This window comes from Myotis myotis, unplaced genomic scaffold, assembly GCF_014108235.1.
Source record: "Myotis myotis isolate mMyoMyo1 unplaced genomic scaffold, mMyoMyo1.p scaffold_m19_p_11, whole genome shotgun sequence".
NCBI lineage: Eukaryota > Metazoa > Chordata > Mammalia > Chiroptera > Vespertilionidae > Myotis > Myotis myotis.
Window position 1 is genome coordinate 2989438 of NW_023416315.1, and position 19172 is coordinate 3008609.

Below are 19172 nucleotides of genomic sequence, written 5' to 3' on the forward strand. Positions count from 1 at the left end.
GTGAGGAGATGCCCTCGCCCAAAGCGCGCCCATGGCTCCCAAAGGGATGAGACGTAAAAGCCGAATCTCATCGGTGGCCCGCAGGCCTCACAGGCCTGAGGTCACGTTCCCTCCCAGTCCGTTTTCTGTTGCTCTCAGCACTCTGCCCTCCAGACACCCCCCTCCCTGCCGGCCTCCGGCACGTCCTCCACAGGGAGCCGCTCAGGGCCCTGCCCGTGTGTCCCCACCAGCACCATCCGCCCTCGGACGCACACGGCTCAGCACGCGGTCACCGTCACTCCCTCCAGGAGGCCTGCTCGCCAGCTGCGGAAGCCCCGTCCCATGGCCCGTCTCGTTTGACCCATATCCTCGCCGACGCCCCAGCCTGGATTATTTTGAACTAAATATCAGCCATTATCTCTTTTCACCCTTAAATGTTTCAAAAGTTAAGGTTTTTGGGGTTTAAAAAAATAACCACAATACCTTTATCACAGCTAAAACATTAACAATTTCTTAATGTTATCCAATATCCAGTTAGTGTACACATACCCCCAATGAGCACTTGGACTTTTTTTAATGTTTGTTTCAATCAAGAATCTCTCTTAAGGTTTATTTTAAATCTATTCTCTCTCTCTCTCTCTCTTGCTGTCTCTCTGCCTCTCTCCCCTTCCCTCCCTCTCCTTGTCTCTCTTTCCTCCCTCCCTCCCTCCCTTCCTTCCTTTCTTCCTTCCTTCCTCTTCCCCAATTTATTTGTTGAAGATAGTGAGTTGCTAGTCCTGTAGAATTGGACATATTCTAGATGTTGTTGACTGTGTACTATCCTCTATATTTCCTAGAAACTCGTAATTAAATCTAGATTTTTGATCCAATTCAATTCAAATATTTTTAGGTATGTTTTTATTGATTCTTTAGAGAGAGAGGAAGGGAGAGAGAAAGAGAGAGAGAGAACCATCAATGATGAGAGAGGATCATTGATCAGCTGCCTTCTGCATGTCCCTACTGGGGATTAAGCCCTCAACCAGGCATGTGCCCTGACCGGGAATCAAACCACTGACTCTTTGGTGCATGGGTTGATGCTCAACCACTGAGCCACACCCGTTGGGCTCAAGTTCAAGTTTTTATCAATAAAATACATGGGCGATGTTATGTAGTTCCATCGCCAGGCACACATGTCAGCCCGCCTCCCTTTGGGGCCGTTGGCGGACAGTAACCTGACAGTTCCAGTGAGGCCTGGGCCTGTTACTCATCAGGGGCGGAAAGGCGTTGCTATTCAGCTCTACGTGTCCTTCCTCAGGCTCTGTTTCCTGGAAGAGACGAGTCAAGAAGCAGTCGTCCAGGTTTGGATGAGGTCATGGGGGAGGAGGGGGCAATGCAGACAGCCTTGGGGATACCAGTGCTCCAGGAGAAATAAATGAGAGGCCGAAAAGGAAGGTGAAAAATAAAAGTCCTCAAGGGGAGAGAATGCAACAAGAAAACCAACACACAAGACACTTTTCAACAGCGGGAAGCGGGCGCAGTGCCAGATGTCACCGAGATATCCAATGAGATGAGGGACAGAAGAACCATCTAGAAACAGCAGCAAGAAAGTAGGCGCCTTCCCACAAAGCATTGTTGCATTTGAAGAAAGGAAAGGGATTCATGTTCATTTACCCTGCTGTGCCACCTGCCGCCTCCTGGCTGCCTGCTGTGGGGTGGCTGCCACGGGGAAGCTGACTGTGGGCTGCTGGGCAGGGCCGGTGCGCTCTGCCTGGAGGGCTGCCGTCCGAGTGGAAGGAGCCATGGGCAGTGGGCTCTCGCTGTCCCGTGACGGACCCACAGCCAGGATGGCGGAGCCAGGATGTGGAGACAGGTGAGCCCCTGGAAGTCGCCATGGGCAGTGAAAACTGCTGCGGAAAACAGTTGTGCAGCAGAAAGGAGCAAAGCTGATAAGAAAAATGTCATTCCCTTTCTCGTCAGTTCATGGTCAGACAACAACATGAACCTGCTCCCGCATGGCAAGGACCAGAGAGAGCCCAGCCCCAGCCCTGCGTCTTGCCAAGTGGGTGAACTAAGGCAAATGATGTAAGACCCTGAGCTGTTATCATTAATTATTAATTATTATCATTTGCATAAGACCTGTACAGTAGAGATGGCATTTCCCATCTCAGAGCTTGTGTTTGAAAAAAAATAGCTATTTTTAAAAAACGATCAAAGAACCACATCTGAAATGAAAGCTCTGATCCTAGAGCTTTTAGAAGTTTAAACAACCAGCCCAAAGGTCATAGCCGGGTGGCGGCTGGGCAGTGAGTCGGCTCCGCTCTGAGTATCCATCCTGGCGCCGAGCCCCTCCCCCCCAGCCCCCTCCCTCTCACACTGCCCCCCTGCCCTGGGCTCAGCGTGCAAGGCACAGACACAGAAACTGCCCCCCGCCCCCGGCAACTCCCCGGGGCCATGGCAGCATCTCTGCCAGCCGGACAGTGAGCTGCAAAAACAGCCCTGAGCAGCCTGGAGCTCTAAGAAGAGACGCACGGCTGAAGGGCCAACGATACAAGGGACATGTCTTCTTCCTCTCGCCCAGCCTCTCCCTTGTCAGCGGCAGGTCATGTAGAATCTCCCACCAGAAAGCGGCCCAACAGGACTGCGGGCAGAGTCCCATCGGTGCTCACGTTGTTCCCGGAAGCCACGCTCTCGCCTGGAAGGTCTCCCTGTGCCCTTTACCAGGACGTGGGCTCAGACTCGGACAAAGACAGTCCCAAAGTGGTGGAACCCAATCTACACAGGTAAGACCTGGAAACAGCCCACGTGCCCATCGGCGGACGAGTGGATGAAAAAGCTGGGGCACATTCACACCGTGGAATACTATGCAGCAGTGAAAAAGAAGGGTCTCTTACCCTTTGAGACAGCGTGCAGGGCCCTGGAGAGTGTTATGCTAAGAGAAATAGCCAGTCAGAGAAAGACAAGTATCACATGATCTCACTCATATGTGGAATCTAAATAGCAAAATAAACTGATGAACTGAGTGGACCCAGAGACTCGAAGCATGGAACAGAGTGCAGAATCTCGGAGGGAAGGCGGGGGAGGGTGGGTGGGTGGGAGGTAATCAGCCAAAGACCTTGTGTTCATATATGCATGGCCGATGGACATGGATAATAGGGTGGTGAGGGCCTGGGGTGGGGTGGGGTGGGGTGGGCTGGAGGGGGTCAATGAGGGAAAAGGGGGGACATGTGTAATATTTTCAACAATAAAGATTTTTTTTAAGGTGATGGGACCTGGTGAGCCAGCAAGGAAAAAAAATTCCTCCCAAAGACCCTGGACTTGGTCAGAATTCTTAGAGCCATGGGGCTCCGCGGACGAAAGGGACTCAACGACGAGCACCCCGGGGTGGGAACTGGAGCCGACACAGCATGACGGCGGGTGAGGTTTCTCATAAAAGTGTGTCTGGCAGGCAGGTAGGTGCTCTTGAGGCTCACAGCTGCTAATGGCAGGGCAGGGAGGGCGTCCTGAGCACTGCGTTCCGAGGTCTGGGCTCTTCTCCCCGTGATGGTCACTGTAGGTGTCCACTCGCCTGGGCCGCGGGGCTAAGTGTTGTTCCGGGCCTGGCCCTGCGGGTGTTGCTAAAGGAGATGAGCATTTGAACGGGTCAACTGAGTAAGACGGACCTCCGGTTCTGCCCGCGTGTCCGTGCGCTGGACGCGGTCTCCCGCCTTCCGATGCTGGGCGAGTGGCCACTGGATGACTGTGCAAAAGTAAACGAGGTGACTTCTGACACTCAATCCGGGTGGCTGCGTGGGAGTGCTCGCTGCACACTTGTTTGCATTTTCTGTATGTGTAACTGCTTTTGTAAGGTGTTAGAAAAAATCGCATCTTTATGCAACAGCAACCAATGAAAAACTTAACAAGATACCATAGGCAAAGGCATTGAAAAACATCAAATACCCAGGAATAAGTCAAACAAAATATATGCAATGCCTCTACAGAAAAAACTGCAAAGCGTTGTTGTTATAAAGACTGATTTATCGTATCCGTGGACCAGAAGATGAAATATTGTAAACATGTCACCGTTTTCCTCCAGGCGATCTATCGCAGCCATGAAATCCCCCCGAACCCCAGCAGGTGTGGGAACGTGTGTGGACGTTGACAAGTTGATTCTAAAATTTACTGGGAAATACAGAAGGTCAGGAGCGGGGAAGGCAGCCTTGATGGGGAAAGCGGGGCGGAGGCGTGGCGCTGCCCGTGGTCAAGGCCCAGGACACAGCTCACAATAAAGATAACGCAACGTGATAAAGACGGGCAGCCGGCCGACTGGGGAGCAGAGAGCCCAGAAACAGACCCCGGGAGCACAGCCACCAGGGCGGGGTCAGTGCCGACCCTCACAGAAACATGTCATCCTGGCTCCGACCTCACCGCACAGAACAAGATCAGTTCCAGATGTCCCGTGGAGGGGCATGGAGGGCGAAACCATGAATCTCATAGGAGAACCCAGATGAGAACATCTTCAAGATTTATGGAGGCAAATATTTCTTACACGGGACACGCACACAAATACAACAAATTGGACCACATTGACTTAAGACAATCTATTGCTAGGGGTTGAGAAGCACGGATTGGTAATTACACCATAGTCCCGGGGATGCGCAGCACAGCACAGGGAATATGGCCAATAGCCGTGTAATAATGGCGTGTGGTGCCAGGCGGGTACTTGACATGTCGGGGGACCACTTTGTGACGCAGGTGATTGTCTCAGCTCCGTGCTGTGCACCGGACACGCTTACAAAATAATATCGAGTGTCAACTGTAATTGAAAAGTAAAATTTAAAAAAAGAAAATCTATTCTTCGAGGTGCCATTAGGGGAATGACACAGAAGCTGCAGAGAAGAGATGCTTGTATCACATATTTCCAACGGAGAGCTCGCGTCCACAACATACGGAGAACTGCAGGTCAGTGAGGAAAAGACAAATCCCGTTTTTCAAAATGGGGGTAACATTTGGTGCGGCTCCTTAAACTCGCTCACTCTTGTAGGTTATGTGACATGTTGTTAGGGTTCTATCCTAGAAGTTCCCTTCTGTCCCTTCCCCTCGTTCTGTTCAGTAGAGACTCCTCGATGAGTGGTCGTTTTAGTTTCTTGCCTATTAGCTCACCTGGGGTTTCTCTCTACCTGTACAGGGTGGGGTGGTGGTGGTGGTGGTGGTGGTGGTGATAAAACAGCAAGCAGTGTTAAAACATGGGCCCTTCGGATAAAATGCCGGGGGTGTTGGGGGCGTGGAGGCACCTCTCTGTTCTCTGCTTTTCCAACACCAAAGAGAGAGACGCAATAACCTGACAGTCACCTGATTTGATGGCACTTCAGCTCAGAGCTGCAGTCACTTTGCACCTGCTGGTGTCGGCAAGCTAGGGGAACCACCTCCTTAAAAAATTCCAGATAGTGCAGCCGGTGTGGCTCAGTGGTTGAGCGTCGACCTATGAACCAGGAGGTCACCGTTCAATTCCTGGTCAGGGCACATGCCTGGGTTGTGGGCTCCATCTACACTGTGGGGCGTGCAGGAGGCAGCCAATTCATGATTCTCTCTCATCATTGATGTTCCTATCTCTCTCTCCCTTTCTCTCTGAAATCGATGAAAATATCTATTTTTTAAAATAAGTAAATCTGGTCTAGAGACCTGGCCTGCCCTGGGCTCCCCTCACTGACTCAGGAAGGCCGGGGCCCCTAGGACCATGGTGTCAACTGAGTCCTCTACCTCATGAGACACGATGGGAACATGCCAGCATCGGGACAGATACGAGGCAGGTGGCGAAGACGCGTCCGGGAAAAATCTCCCCTGGCATCTGAGCAATGCCACCCAGCCGCTGACGCCCCCACCGCCCTGGCCCTGTAGTGGCAGCTTCCCTCCCAGGCAGCGGAGGCGGGCAGAGGGCAGGTGGGCGAGACCCGGGGACGCGCTCTGAGAAGAGGGTACGTCGGCGCTAGGATGCCGGGCCCTCTGCTTGGACTTCTCCAAGTTTCGTTTGTCCGCGTTGGTCGTACAGCACACAGCACGGGGGTTAAGGACACGCGTGGGCTCTGGAAGGAAGCTGTCTGGGGTCACGGTGGAGCCGTGCAACTTACCAAGCCCGGCCCTTCCTCAGGCTTCTCCGTACAGGGCCAGGCCCCAAGCCCCTCCGGTCTCCACTCCCCAGGCTGTAACTGCCGCACATAGACATCGGAACTGTGTCCCGGGGGTTAAATGAAGTCAATTGCTCAGCTCAGGGTCTGGCCCACGCTTACAGCGGTTGTTATAAGATTAAAAGAATAAATGAGACAAGTCCGATCATGGTAGCTCATCTAGAACCCTGATTAGTTCATTCACTTGGGGGGCAGGGGTTGGGGCACATTCATTAGCTAAGCGGGGAGTCCACAGAAAATGGCTTCATGAGGTGCCTGAGCTTTGCACTGCTCGAGATTATTCCAATCCCGTTTCGATGGGTTGCAACAGCCCAGGCGACTGCACACCTGAGCGTGTCCTTGGAATGTGCCGACCCACCGGCAGATGCCAACTATTCCAGCTATGTCTCCACAGTTCAGCACACGGCTCTCCTCGCCAGCGCGAACCCACACCACCCGGTCCCAGGGCGGGGACACACGCCCGGGAACCTCTGCTCTCAGGACATCCTGCTCCGTCTCGGGTCGGGCGGCGAGCACCTGCACCCACGGGTGAGTCAGGCGGAGGGCTGCGAAACAGGCGAATTACACACCCAGAAGCCACCGCGTCCGGGCTGGAGTTTTTAGAAATGGCAGGCGGAGCAGTAGTTGGGCCTCTTCATAGGGAGGCCAATGATTTCCAAGAGCCTACACATGCCCAGGGGACGCGGCAAAGGAGACCCTGCCCCACACACAGGCAGAATGCGGGGCAGCTGCCCGGATACCCAGGTGTGAGCCTCACAGGCTCAGAGGGGTGGGGAGGGCAGGTGGCAGTTTGGGGTTGGGAGAGACTGGGACTGACATTGGCAAAGCCCTTTAATACGACCCATGTCCGTCGTAAGTATTTCAGTATTACCAATGCAACATTCCATAACAGTACATTGACAATGGATGCTTCTTTCATTGTTGTTCAGTTAAATTGATGCTACTATCCCGATATGGCAAACGAGTTCCATTGTTTTGTTGCAGAAAAGAATGTAACTTCTACAGAGTTATATTCCTGACACAGAAATGAGTATGGCATTTGCTTGTAGCTCAAGCACTTGCATGTTGCATAAACTCCACAATTATTAAGTTCTGCATCCTATAACTTATTTCCATTTTAATTTTTTTTCAAATATTGAGGTTGATAGCAAAATGTTGCTATTATACAAATACTACAATAATCATCTTTTTACTTTTAAATAAAGGCCTCAGTTTAAATCCCCAGAAGGAGAGTTCTGAGCAACAGGTAACTGTGTCTGTCAGTGTGCATGTCTGTCTGTTATGTCTACCATGATCAATGCGGCTGAATTAATTGCGGGAAGCACTGTGTTGACTTGCATGACCCGATATGGGTGAGTGGGGCCCTTCGTCTCCAACACGCCAGCTGTTGTACCATCCCATGAAGCATAAAAGGCATCTCATCGGCCTTTTACGTGAAATTTTATTTGGGAATACCGATGTTGACCATCGTCTAATGCTTGCCTAGGAAAAATATTTTCTTCTGGGAAAAATTTCCACAGTGAAGTTTGGAGACCTCATTGGCACTCCTTAGTTTATTTATTTATTTTTTTTGGACCCTCCTTAGTTTAAATAACAAATACATTTTCCCATAGAAGCTAAAAACATTTTCCAACTTATTTACTCTTTTGTCAATTATTTTGTTTGTATGTTTAACTATTGTTTTACTAGAGGCTCCATGCATGATATTCATGCACTGGGGGAGTGGGGTGTCCCTCAGCCCAGCCTGCACCCTCTCACAGTCTGGGAGTCCTCAGGGGATGTCTGACTGCCGGCTCAGAGGAGCAGGCCTAAGCTGTCAGTCAGACATCCCTAGTGCTGCCGTGGAGGCGGGAGAGGTTCCTTCCACTGCTGCTGTGCTTGCCAGCCGTGAGCCTGGCATCTGACTGAGAGTGTGCCCCCTGGTGGTCAGTGTGCATCATAGTGACTGGTCGTTCTGACGTTTGGTCGATTTGCATATTAGCCTTTTATTATATAAGATATTCTCATGATTTGCGAGTCAGCGGTGCCGGCACTCCCACCCTTGAAATATCCCTAAGAAAAAACTAGCGAGAAATGAACAATGTGACAGATAATTCGAGGAACATCAGAAAAATAAAACTGAGACAGTATCAAACTGCAGAAGGACAAATCTATAATCTGTGAGAGAAGGAACAGGATCTAAGGGAAGTTAAGGGAGGCGGGGCCCTGTCAGTCCCTGCAGAAGGTTACCCCTGGGACAGGTGCTACAGTGAGCAAAAGCCAACGCCGCCATAGCTGGTTGGGAAAGAACGCCAAAGGGAAGCCACAGTCCCCGCTGGCCGACCTACCCACGCACGTCCTCCTATGAATTACCGTGGTTTGTTCATCCATTCTGCTCTCGATGGCGGACGTTTGGTTGTTCCTAATTTGGAGCTATTGCGGTGCTGCTGCAAATACTTTGTGTCTTGTGCATGTGGGCATGAGTTTCTGTCGGGTCTAACTCGGGAAGTTACATTACGGGTTCACGGGAAATGCCCTTTCAACGTTAATAGCCAGCTCCCACTCGCAACGGGTGTACCTCGCTGATTCCCACCAGCAGCGCACAAAAGCAGTCCCCCGTTTCGTTTGTCTATCCTTTTCCTTAGCATTTGTCAAGTTCAACAAAGACTTGTTTGAATATTTGTACCTAAGACAAAAGGATTTCAGAATTCTAAACTTCACAATAATTTGCTATGATTTTACCTGTATCCTCAGAAAAGAAGGGCCCACATATCATACCTTGGGCGCCCAGTTCTGTGTTGAATACAAAGAACAAGATCAGTGAGAAAAACCCCAACATTATCCTGGAAGTCCTTTTATTTCTTTTTCCCCATGAAATGTAAGAGTAATTACAAGAAAACTTGACAGACCCTGGAAGCTTAATGCGAATAGCTATCTTCTTACAACCAAAATCACTGGACTGTAACGACCCATGTATTTCAGCCATTTTCCCAGTGGGAATGGGTTGTTTATGATGCCTTCACTTGAGTTGTGTGTGGGAAATTCAGGAAACAGTGGCAACTATCCAATAAGTTCTTCGTGGCCACTCCATCACGGTGGTCCGAGCCGGCCTCGGTCACTTCTTCCAGCTGATTGTAGCCGCAGTCATTTCCGATGACTTCCGCCTTATACGGGGCGTTATAATTTGTTATCCAACTCTGTGTCAGCACCCTGCCAGAGCAGGAGGGCAAGGCGACGACGAGGTCATGGGCACTTTCTATTAAAGAAGAAAGTGCCTAGCATTTTGCTCGCTTCTCCTGCCTCAGACCCTTCAAAAGCCACCACAACAAGATGAAAGGGAAAGGGGGAAACACCATTTTATGAGTCAAAGTAATTTCCAAATCCCATATGGCAAGCAGTGACACATACCTGCTGAGTCCTACACAGTCTGGGCTCAAATGTGGGTCCCCATGAAGACCCACCTCAATGTAGGGGACCACTGGGGGAGAAAGACTATCAACTGGCCATTGCTATTGGCTCCCATAGTGGGTGCGGGGAGGGGCGGGAGGGAGTGGATTGTTGTCTCTTAAGAACAGAACAGGAAGAAGTAACAGACAATACTCATGGTTCAGCAAAGCTTTTCTGAAATAAAGAGATACTTGATTATATAGGTTGTCCCAGAATAAACACATTCAAGAAAATGCACAGCAAGACACAGCCAGTGAAATTGCTGTACTTTCAGATAAGGAATCATGAAAAATCCAGGTAGAAAAAACAAGTTACCTTTATGAGGGGGTGGCGGGTGGAGAGTCAGGTTATTTACAATAACAAGAAATGCCAAAGACAGCGGACCAAAGGCCGTCAGAACTGGTACACACTCAGGTTGTCCTTCAAATAAAAGGCCAAGAATAGTCTCAGCCAGGTAAGAATCTAGAGACTATTTCACCAATAAGATATTTTAAATAAGATATTTAAACAAAAAGTGCTTAATGAAATCCATCTACCAATCTAAATATCACATTCACTGGTGTTGAGTATCCCATTTATTTTAAGGATATAACTATGGGAAGAAATCATTGTAGTAAATAGTGATTAACGGAAAAGATATAAATGTTATTGCCCAGGACATGTAACCCCTTTGTGAAAGGTGAAAAGTGGAATAATATGGACCTGGTGACCGAGATGGTATTTATTTTAATGAAAAATGTTTTTAATAAATAGAACCTTACTCAATTCATTTTCATCAATTCAACAGTCATTTTTTAAAATATATTTTATTGTTTTTTTGTTTGTTTGTTTGTTTTTACAGAGAGGAAGGGAGAGGGGTAGAGAGTTAGAAAAATCGTTGAGAGAGAAACATCGATCAGCTGCCTCCTGTACACTCCCTACTGGGGACGTGCCTGCAACCAAGGTACATGCCCTTGACCGGAATCAAACCTGGGACCCTTGAGTCCGCAGGCAGACGCTCTATCCACTGAGCCAAACCGGTCAGGGCTCAACAGTCATTTTCTTTACATCTTTGTAGAAAATGCTATTGAAGTCGAACACTGCAGGGTGCTAGTAACCTAGGTTTTCATTTATGTATCAAATAAACAAGAGCACAGAGATGTTTAATTTCTATGAGTAGTTGGAAATTTTCCCGGTCATTAAGAAGCAGACATTAATTTCTCACCTTATCTTAATCTCTGCGCATACAAACTCATATATTTTCACTTTGGACTTGGCGCCACACCAAAGACTCTTGTATTAACAGGGATACCTAATCTACATCTTTCATGGAATCTACGTCTAATATTTGTACAGTTGACCTGCGTGTCCCCATCTATTTACATGGCTTAATTGTGTAATAACATAACTGACCATCACAGAGTCCTGGAGTTGGCACCCACCAGTCCAGTCTTGCCCACAGTCCTAGCCATCCTGGCGTATGTTCCCTACGTTCCTGCAGAGGCACCTCCAGCTTCAGGTAGGTCTCCATCGCCAGGTGGTCTAATCCCCATGATTGCCAAGTTCTTTGCAATCTAAACAGGTGGTTATGGATTGACCTCGCTGCTCTGTAGGCATACCATGTATATTGTATACTAATCACTTCTTTGTGTTCAAATCGCTTGTGAGGTTGTGAATGACAAAGTCTATTTCGATCACGTGTAAGGAGAGGGATTCCTGGGGGCTCTTCTTGGGAGGGATGCCGAAATAAATCGTACAGCCCAGGAAATACTGCCACCGCCAAGTAACACGAAAAGGTACTTGGGGTTTTTGCTGCTCCCTGGACCTCGACATTAGGGACTTACGGGTCTTCCTCTCTCTTCCTCTCTGCGGCACAACCATCAACCCCCGACTGACTGCACATTTCTCTCGTTTCAGTTCAAATGAAACAGGGAGATTCTTCAGGAGTTCACTAGCCTCCGGGAAGCTGGTGGCGGCACAGCAAGTGCCCGGTGAGAGGCAGGAGTTCCGTGGGAGGGAGGTGGGAAGGAAACCTCGGTGTATTCCCACCAGAGGACCTGTAGGGATACCTTTCATCTTGCTCAGTCCATTCATTTTCTCTTTCCCACTGTCGCCTCACGGACCATTGGTTGCTTGTGAGCTGCCCACGGGCAAGGCCTGTGTTAGCGCTACGGCTCTTCCCCGGGGTCCGCGATGACACACCACGCATGTGGGCACTGAACGCCGTTTTTTATGACAATGAAATACGGTTTGAACCACTCTCACAAGTTAATAGGCACGGGCATTATATAATTGCGAAATTGCCCACACGCCACAGAAAAGAAATATCATTCTGAAGACGATATGGCATGATGCTTGTGGAGTACTTAATCCAGAAGACACACCCCGTGGCCAAGTACTGTTTATGAAAACCTCATGTTGTGTTTCCTGGTGTGTGTGTGTGTGTGTGTGTGTGTGTGTGTGAATGCATCTGTGTTTTGGAACTTATATGCTTGCATTTTTTTTATGGTTTTGAAAAATAAATAGAGTGGGGTGGGAACAGAATCAGGGACCTGTCTCACCCTGAAGTGACTGGCGGCTGAAAACCACATTTTTATACAAATATTATTACAGAAACTTGCTGTGTTTGTTCAATAGGAACAATATTTGAATTTCGTCATCCCAAGTGACTACTGTGCTCCCAGGAGAAATTCAATGACTTCTCAGTTAGGAGACAGACTTGGAAGCTAATCCGAGATGCTGGGGTTCTCTCCCCGACCAGCAGCGGGTGTGAGGTGTAAGGTGTGAGGTGGGGGGGGAGGGGATTGCTCAGCCTCTCTGAGTTGTACTTTCTTTGTCAGGAAGAAATAAACGTTCACTCTGAAGAGTGAAATACTCTCCTGTGTGACAAACACTTTCACCGAATAGTACACCATGTCTGGACCTCAGTACACAAATCCAACTGTTCCCCAAATGTTTACCAACCTGCAGATAGGATTTAAAAATCAAGGTCCAATGGCTCAATATCTCACATGGGATCTCAGCTACCAACACCTCCCTACTCACCTCCACCCAACTAACTCAGGGAGGCTGCACGGGCATCCAACTCTCAGGACCAAGCATGTTCCACCCGGATGCCAGCCTTCACATGCCCATGGCCACCTCCATGGTTGCCCTGGGCTTCGCTTACGCCCCATCTCCCTGGGTGTCACAGGTCCACTGGCCCTCAGCGCCTGTCCCTCTGAAAGAAGGTGGCCCTGCCGAAACCGGTTTGGCTCGGTGGATAGAGCGTCAGCCTGCAGACTGAAAGGTCCCAGATTCGATTCCAGTCAGGGGCATGTACCTAGGTTGTGGGCATATCCCCAGTGGGGGATGTGCAGGAGGCAGCTGATCGATGTTTCTCTCTCATTGATGTTTCTAACTCTCTATCTCTCTCCCTTCCTCTCTGTAAAAAATCAATAAAATATATTTAAAAAAAAAAAGAAGGTGGCCCCACCCGGGACATTTCCCCAGGACTTCCAACGGGCACTCTCAATACACCCAACCCTCTACACTAGTGGTTCTCAACCTTCCTGATGCTGCGACCCTTTAATACAGCTCCTCATGTTGTGGTGACCCCCAACCATAACATTATTTTCGTTGCTACTTCATAACTGTAATTTTGCTACTGTTATGAATCGTCATATAAATATCTGATGCAGGATGTATTTTCATTGTTACAAATTGAACATAATTAAAGCATAGTGATTAATCACAAAAACAATATGTAATTATATATGTGTTTTCCGATGGTCTTAGGCGATCCCTGTGAAAGGATCGTTCGACCCCCAAAGGGGTCGTGACCCACAGGTTGAGAACCGCTGCTCTACACGCATGTCAGGCGTCTTCTCCAGCCGCCCCCCACACCACCAGGGAATTGCCTTGTAGAATTTCAGTTCTGAGTTAGAGCCGGTATTTCTCTCTCGCTTGCAGAGACAATACTCAGAGAACACATACAAGTTCCTTAGCAGAGGACGCACCATGCCCATCACGACAGGGCCCTGCCTCCCTGTCCGGCTCTGGCTCCCATGATGTCTGTGCCTGGAAACTCGGTGCTGGCGATGCTGAAGCTCGCGGGCCGCCCCCTGCATCTGGCCCCGGAGCACACTCTTCTCGCTCCCCCAGCCCGTTCCCACCGGGCTCACCCACACCGAGAGGGGCTCGGAGGGGCTCAGCTCTGCTTCTCGCACTCTATGGTTCACCCGGCACATTCCTGGCACTGCCTAACTGGCTTCCTGGTGGGCTCGCTTCGCTTTTACGCTGGATCTTCCGTCCTAGTCTTCCCTTCAGAGGCGCCGCCAGTTGGTAAATTCCTTTGGAAGTCCCTGCTGCCTGGCAGTGGCTGGCACATTTCTGAGATTCGGTGAACAGCTGTTGAATCAATGAACGAACGAACAAACGAACGAATGATATTCATCAGAAGAGCCTGACAACAAGGTGCCCATTGCCACAGCTCTGGGCAGGGGCGGGCTGAGGGGCCCCGCGAGCGGCCCGAGCTCACACATGACCAGTGTCCCAGTGCCGGGAGCCCTGAGACCCTCCGTGTCCCCCTGAGGGCAGCTGGGCGCCCCGCCAGAGCCCCGGAGCCACAGCCTCGGGGGACTCGTGCCGCCAGGAGCCAATGGGAACTGTCGACGCAGAAGCAGACATGGCACTCGCTGGGCAACAGCTGCAACTGGAAGTGCCCAGAGGCCCTGCTGGGTGGGAGCCGGTGACAGCGCCCGCTGCCAGCTCGCAGCACGGAGTTTCCATGAGGTTCGCGGGCGGAACGGGGCCAGCTGGGCCGCGTCGCTGCTGGGAGCAAGGCCCTCTGCCCCCCAAAGGCGTCTTCTCTGCCATCCCCATCCCCATGGGCAGGAGAGAGAGAGAGAGAGAGAACACATTTTCCCACCAGAAACCAGGCGCGAGAAGCCTTGGACCTGAAATCGGATCTTCACGTTTTGGTGGGGGCAGGGGCAGGGGCAGGGGCAGGAAAAAGGGTTTGAACTAAAAATAGAATCAAAGAGCTGACTCTATCTGAACTATAGAGTGAGAGAAGTGTTGAATAAGAACCAATGTAAATAACAAGAAAAGCTGAGGAATTTCAAACCAAGGGGAGGGTTAGTGAGCCTTTTATCGCCAGAAAGAGCTGTGTCCTTTTTCCAATTCCTCGTCCTACAGAAGAAACTGGGAGTGGAACGCCTGACACCGAAATTCCAGCGAATTGTCTTCCCTGCTGAGTCTCCTGAGCGTGAGGATTTATTTTCCAAAAGCCTGACATTTCCGAAATTCTGCTAAGTCGAAGCCTTTTCCTGCTTTCTCTCCCTGTTACCACAGGGGCCGATGGAATTCACACAAGAACCTAAATGAAAACTTTTCTGCAAACCCGAGTGCTGTCTTTGCCTCAGATTGTTCTGTGAAAAGCAAGTTTTTGCAGAGAAAGTCAAAACCTCCTGTATAAGTGGGAAGCATTTCTCAAGATTCGTTGGATTGGCCAACGCGCGGTAATAATTTCACCACTATTATTGTTGGACATAAAAGAAGTTCATTTTGCGTTTAGGTACGAAATAGTTCAAACAGCTATAGTTCACTATAGTGATCATGAAATAGTTAATACTCGAAGGAAAACATAAAACTGCAGAGAAATAGGTAAAACACACCTTAATTCCATCATCCACACACAACTACGTTTTCACAGGAGTGCATCCCATCCCTTCCCAGGCTTTTACCTGCGTGTGAAGGGGCTGTGTTCCCAGTCATCATCGACTTTGTGCCTAAATTGTTATGATTTTATATGAAACATCGTCATTTCAATTATAATCCTTTAGATCATAAGCACAACAGCAATGACAGTGACCGCAGTGGGGAACAGCCACACGCGGGCACACACGGCCTCTCGTCCACCCGCCCCTCCGCCCTGCTCGATGCAGCCCCGTATAAAAGGCCTAAGTGGATTTTTAGGGCTTCAGCTGGTCCGCTGTGGACGTAGCTGCTCCTAGAAATGCCTTCTCTATCCCCCACAGCAGCATAGCCAAGTTGGAAGAGAGCCCATAACAGTTATTAGCGTGCGACTGCATTTTTAAAGTGAGGAAGTCGGGACCGAGAATAAATGATGTGATTTGCTCAGAGTCATACAGTGACTTCGTCTCAGGGTCACCCAGGCCCCTGGGCTGCCTGGTGGCTCTCTGGGGCTGTCCACAGCACCCACTGCCTGTCAATCAACTGTCACCAAAATTAGTATCCAGTGGGGGAGGCTCTCTGAGCTCTCCCAGCCCCTCCCCCTCTTTCTCGGTTCTCGGTGCGGCTGCTGGTTTGGAAAGCAAGGACAGAAAGAGTGTGTGAACACCGCCTTTTTGGATGCTTCCTGCAAACTCGTCCTACGACTCTTGAGCCCTCTCTGCGCCCGAACTCTTCATCTTCTGAAGAGGGAGACATATATTGCAATTCCTCTGTACCACTGAGGAGAGCGTTTCAGTAGCAAAAATAAAATCTCAAACTCGAATCTATCCTTTGCCCCTGTCTGTCTGGTCGGCCTGATGTGGAGTTCCCGGAATCAGGGCTGCTCTTCTTGGAGTCGGGGAAACAATCCAGGAATAAGAAAAAATTACCCTGCGAACAAGATACTGCAACAAAGGGGCCAGGCGCAGCCTAATTCCCACTTCTCATTAAAGACGGAAAATCGGTTGAGGGCGTGCTTCCCTTCTCACTCGCCTCCCGTCGCCACGCTCTCCTGGGGAGAGGATGTGCATCCCGGGGGAGCTGCGGAGACCCTGGAAGAGAGGTTGCCACGCGTACACTCCTCCCAGTCTCTCTTCCATGGGCCTAGTCAGCCTCAAATTCAAATCCACAGACGGTAGCTCTGTGTTTCAAAGACAACCTTCGAGAGCGGCCATAAACCTGACGCAGGTGGGAGGCACGTGGGCAGCCCTCCCGCCCTGCTTCTTACTCCAGACACGGTTCTAACCCAGATTAAACTGTGTGTGCAGAGGAGTGCCGAGGTGGCAGTCCTGGTGAGGGGACAGCTTATTCTGTGGCACAGGTGACAGCCTTCAGTAGCCAGACGGAGAACCACCACCTCCGCGAGGGCACGAGTCAGTCTGGTCTGTTTGTCGAGGCTCCCTCCCAGGTTTACAGCTAATCCTTTGGCTCAGAGGGCACGAAGCAGATTCAGCTGGTCACTGAACTCACGAAGATAGCCCGTCGGACCTGTGAGGAGGGCACAGCATCACCTCTCTTGTCCCGAAGTCACTTACCCCCACCCCCACTTGTAGGAGCTTCGCCAAGAACCCAGGAGCAAACGTGGCCCCCAAGAAACTCGATGAGCTGGTGTGAAGTTTAAGGACTTGGTTCATGGGAGAGTTTAAGGACTTGGTTCATGACTCCTCCAGAGTCAATTCGTTTTCATCTTTATGTGTCTCTAACCTGCACGATCCTAAGATTTCTCCTCCCGCACAGAGATTAGACTCAGCAAATGTTTAAAGGTGGTTGACTTGATCCACTGAAAGACGGTGAAGGAGAAATAAAAACACTCAACGTTCACAGAAGTTAACAAATGCACAGTCACCTAGGTGTGGATTTGGTGAAGAGGCTAAGACACCAACACACCACGTTATACGGCCCAGTCTCTCAGTGAATGTGAAGAAGGATGCGTGACCTTGTTCCTTCATGCCCTTCAGAAGGCGGCTTACACCTCAACATCTCAGAAAGACCTTCCTCCACGGACTCTTCTGGAAGCAGCCCTAACCCCCCGCTCTGCTTCTCCTCACCCTGTATGTCTCCTGCCCAGCACCTGCTGCAATTTACAGTCACATTCTTTATGACTTGACTTTTTTGTTACAGTTGTCTGCCGGCTGCAGTGAATTTTGAGCGCCATGCTCTTCCTTCTCATCACCGACTGCCCCAAGCCCGGCTCTGTGCTTGTCCCATGAAAGGTGCTGAATCAGCAAACGATGGATGAGTCAAGAAACGTCAACAGGGAAGCAGCTACATTCCTTGGTGACGACATATCCCTTTAGAAGCTTGTATTTAGATTTAGGAATCCACCTTAGAAAGATGACTAAAGGGATGTTGTATTTTGAGAAGACAGGACATTTGGTAACCACCATTGACTGGGAAACCATCATGTACCAGGAAGGATAATCCTCGCAACGACACAGTCCAGTAGATGATCAGTCCTCGCTTCACTGATGAGGAAACCGAAGTTAAGCAACTTTCCAATTGTATGCAATTTGTGGCCAAGTGTGGATGCAAACCCGAGGCCCGCATCTCATTGCTTGAATGGGTACAGCTTCAATCATCTTTCCTTGCTGAGGAGCTCAGGCCCTGTCTGGGTTCTGCACGGGCCTGAACCAAGAGCTGTGTTCCAAAGGGACTAATTAGGCAGGGAGGAAGGTCATGCAGATTAGGGCTGAGTCAAGTCTGAGAATCAAGACAGGGAGACCAGGTTCAAAGGGCAGGCCTGGAATTATAAAAGAATCAAAAGTCAGGAGTCCTTTGAAAACAGGGTCTGAGTCATTCTCCAGCCCACTTAAGTCTGGCTTCCACCCCCCTCCTCCTGCCCCCCTCAGACTTTCCCAAAACAGCCCTCACTAATGTCACCAATGACTTTGACATTGGCAGATCCATTTATGCTTCATCGTGCCTGGCTCCTCAGTAGCATCTGACATCTGACCATTCACTTCCTCCTTCGTGAATCATTGTTTAGCCCTGGCTTCCCTCCCACCCCGAGCTCTCGCCTGCTCTTCCTCTCACCTATCTGTCTGCTCTATCTCAGTCGCATTTGCCATTTGATTCTCCTCCACTTTGACGATAAATGTGCAGGTTTTCAAGATCACGGTGAGATTTCCTATCTTCTGTCTTTCCGTCTTTATTCTCTCTGTCTATGTCAACTCTTCTAATCACTTTGCAATCCCATTCAATTCCAAGCAGCATCTGCTCACTGATGATCCCAGCTGTTATCGCTTGCCTGACCTCTCTCCTGAAGGTCAAACTCCAGTCCAACAAGCTGTGCACAATCTTCATATGAAACGCAGCAAGTCAAAACCAGACCCTTGACTTTTCCCTTCCATATACCCTTTCCTGTACTGGTGTCTATGAAGACTGCCACAGCCAACATGCTGATCAAGGTCATCCCCGCTCTCGTCTCTCTCTCACACACCACATTCAATGCCTTGTACATCTGGAATCGGACCCCGACCCACCACCTCCAGGGCTCCAAGCCAGGCCCACGTCTCACCAGCCTGTTGTAATGGCCTCTTACCTGCCTTCATTCCAATGTGGACACAGCTGTGAGAGGGCCCACGAAGGACCTAAGTCAATCATATCTCTGTTCAATCTTGTAATATCCCCCCCTAATTTCTAGCAGAAGCTGAACCCCTGCCTAGGCCCTGCAGCCCCTGTCACCTCAGGACATGACCTGGAAGGGGGAGGGTCAGGATCCCCTTGGTGGGGCTGGGAGCTCCAACCCCTGCTCCAACAGGGAGAGGACTCCCACCCCCACCCTTGCCCACCTCCCCACCAGTTTCCCTGCAGACTTTCAGGCCCTCCCTTTTCTGGGGCAAAGACACTGCAGGAAATCTAACTAATGATTTGAAAAACGCACTTTAATTCTTTTTTTATTAAATCGATTGGGGTGACGTAGGTCAACATAAA

The 19172-nt window shown here is 49.9% G+C and overlaps 2 long non-coding RNA genes across 3 annotated transcripts; both read left to right on the forward strand.

Annotated features, from left to right (window-relative positions):
- The first annotated feature begins 996 nt into the window (after positions 1–996).
- On the forward strand, positions 997–13144 carry LOC118665907. Of its 2 annotated transcripts, XR_004970761.1 has the most exons (7): positions 997–2738; positions 3218–3713; positions 4031–4896; positions 6514–6647; positions 7325–7365; positions 11442–12754; positions 12990–13144. It is a non-coding gene; the product is annotated as an uncharacterized LOC118665907 (long non-coding RNA). The 2 variants fall into 2 exon arrangements; XR_004970760.1 differs by having other exon boundaries at positions 3218–4896.
- Positions 13145–13300: 156 nt separating this feature from the next.
- Positions 13301–19172, forward strand: LOC118665908. The gene is made up of 2 exons (XR_004970762.1): positions 13301–18356; positions 18450–19172. It is a non-coding gene; the product is annotated as an uncharacterized LOC118665908 (long non-coding RNA).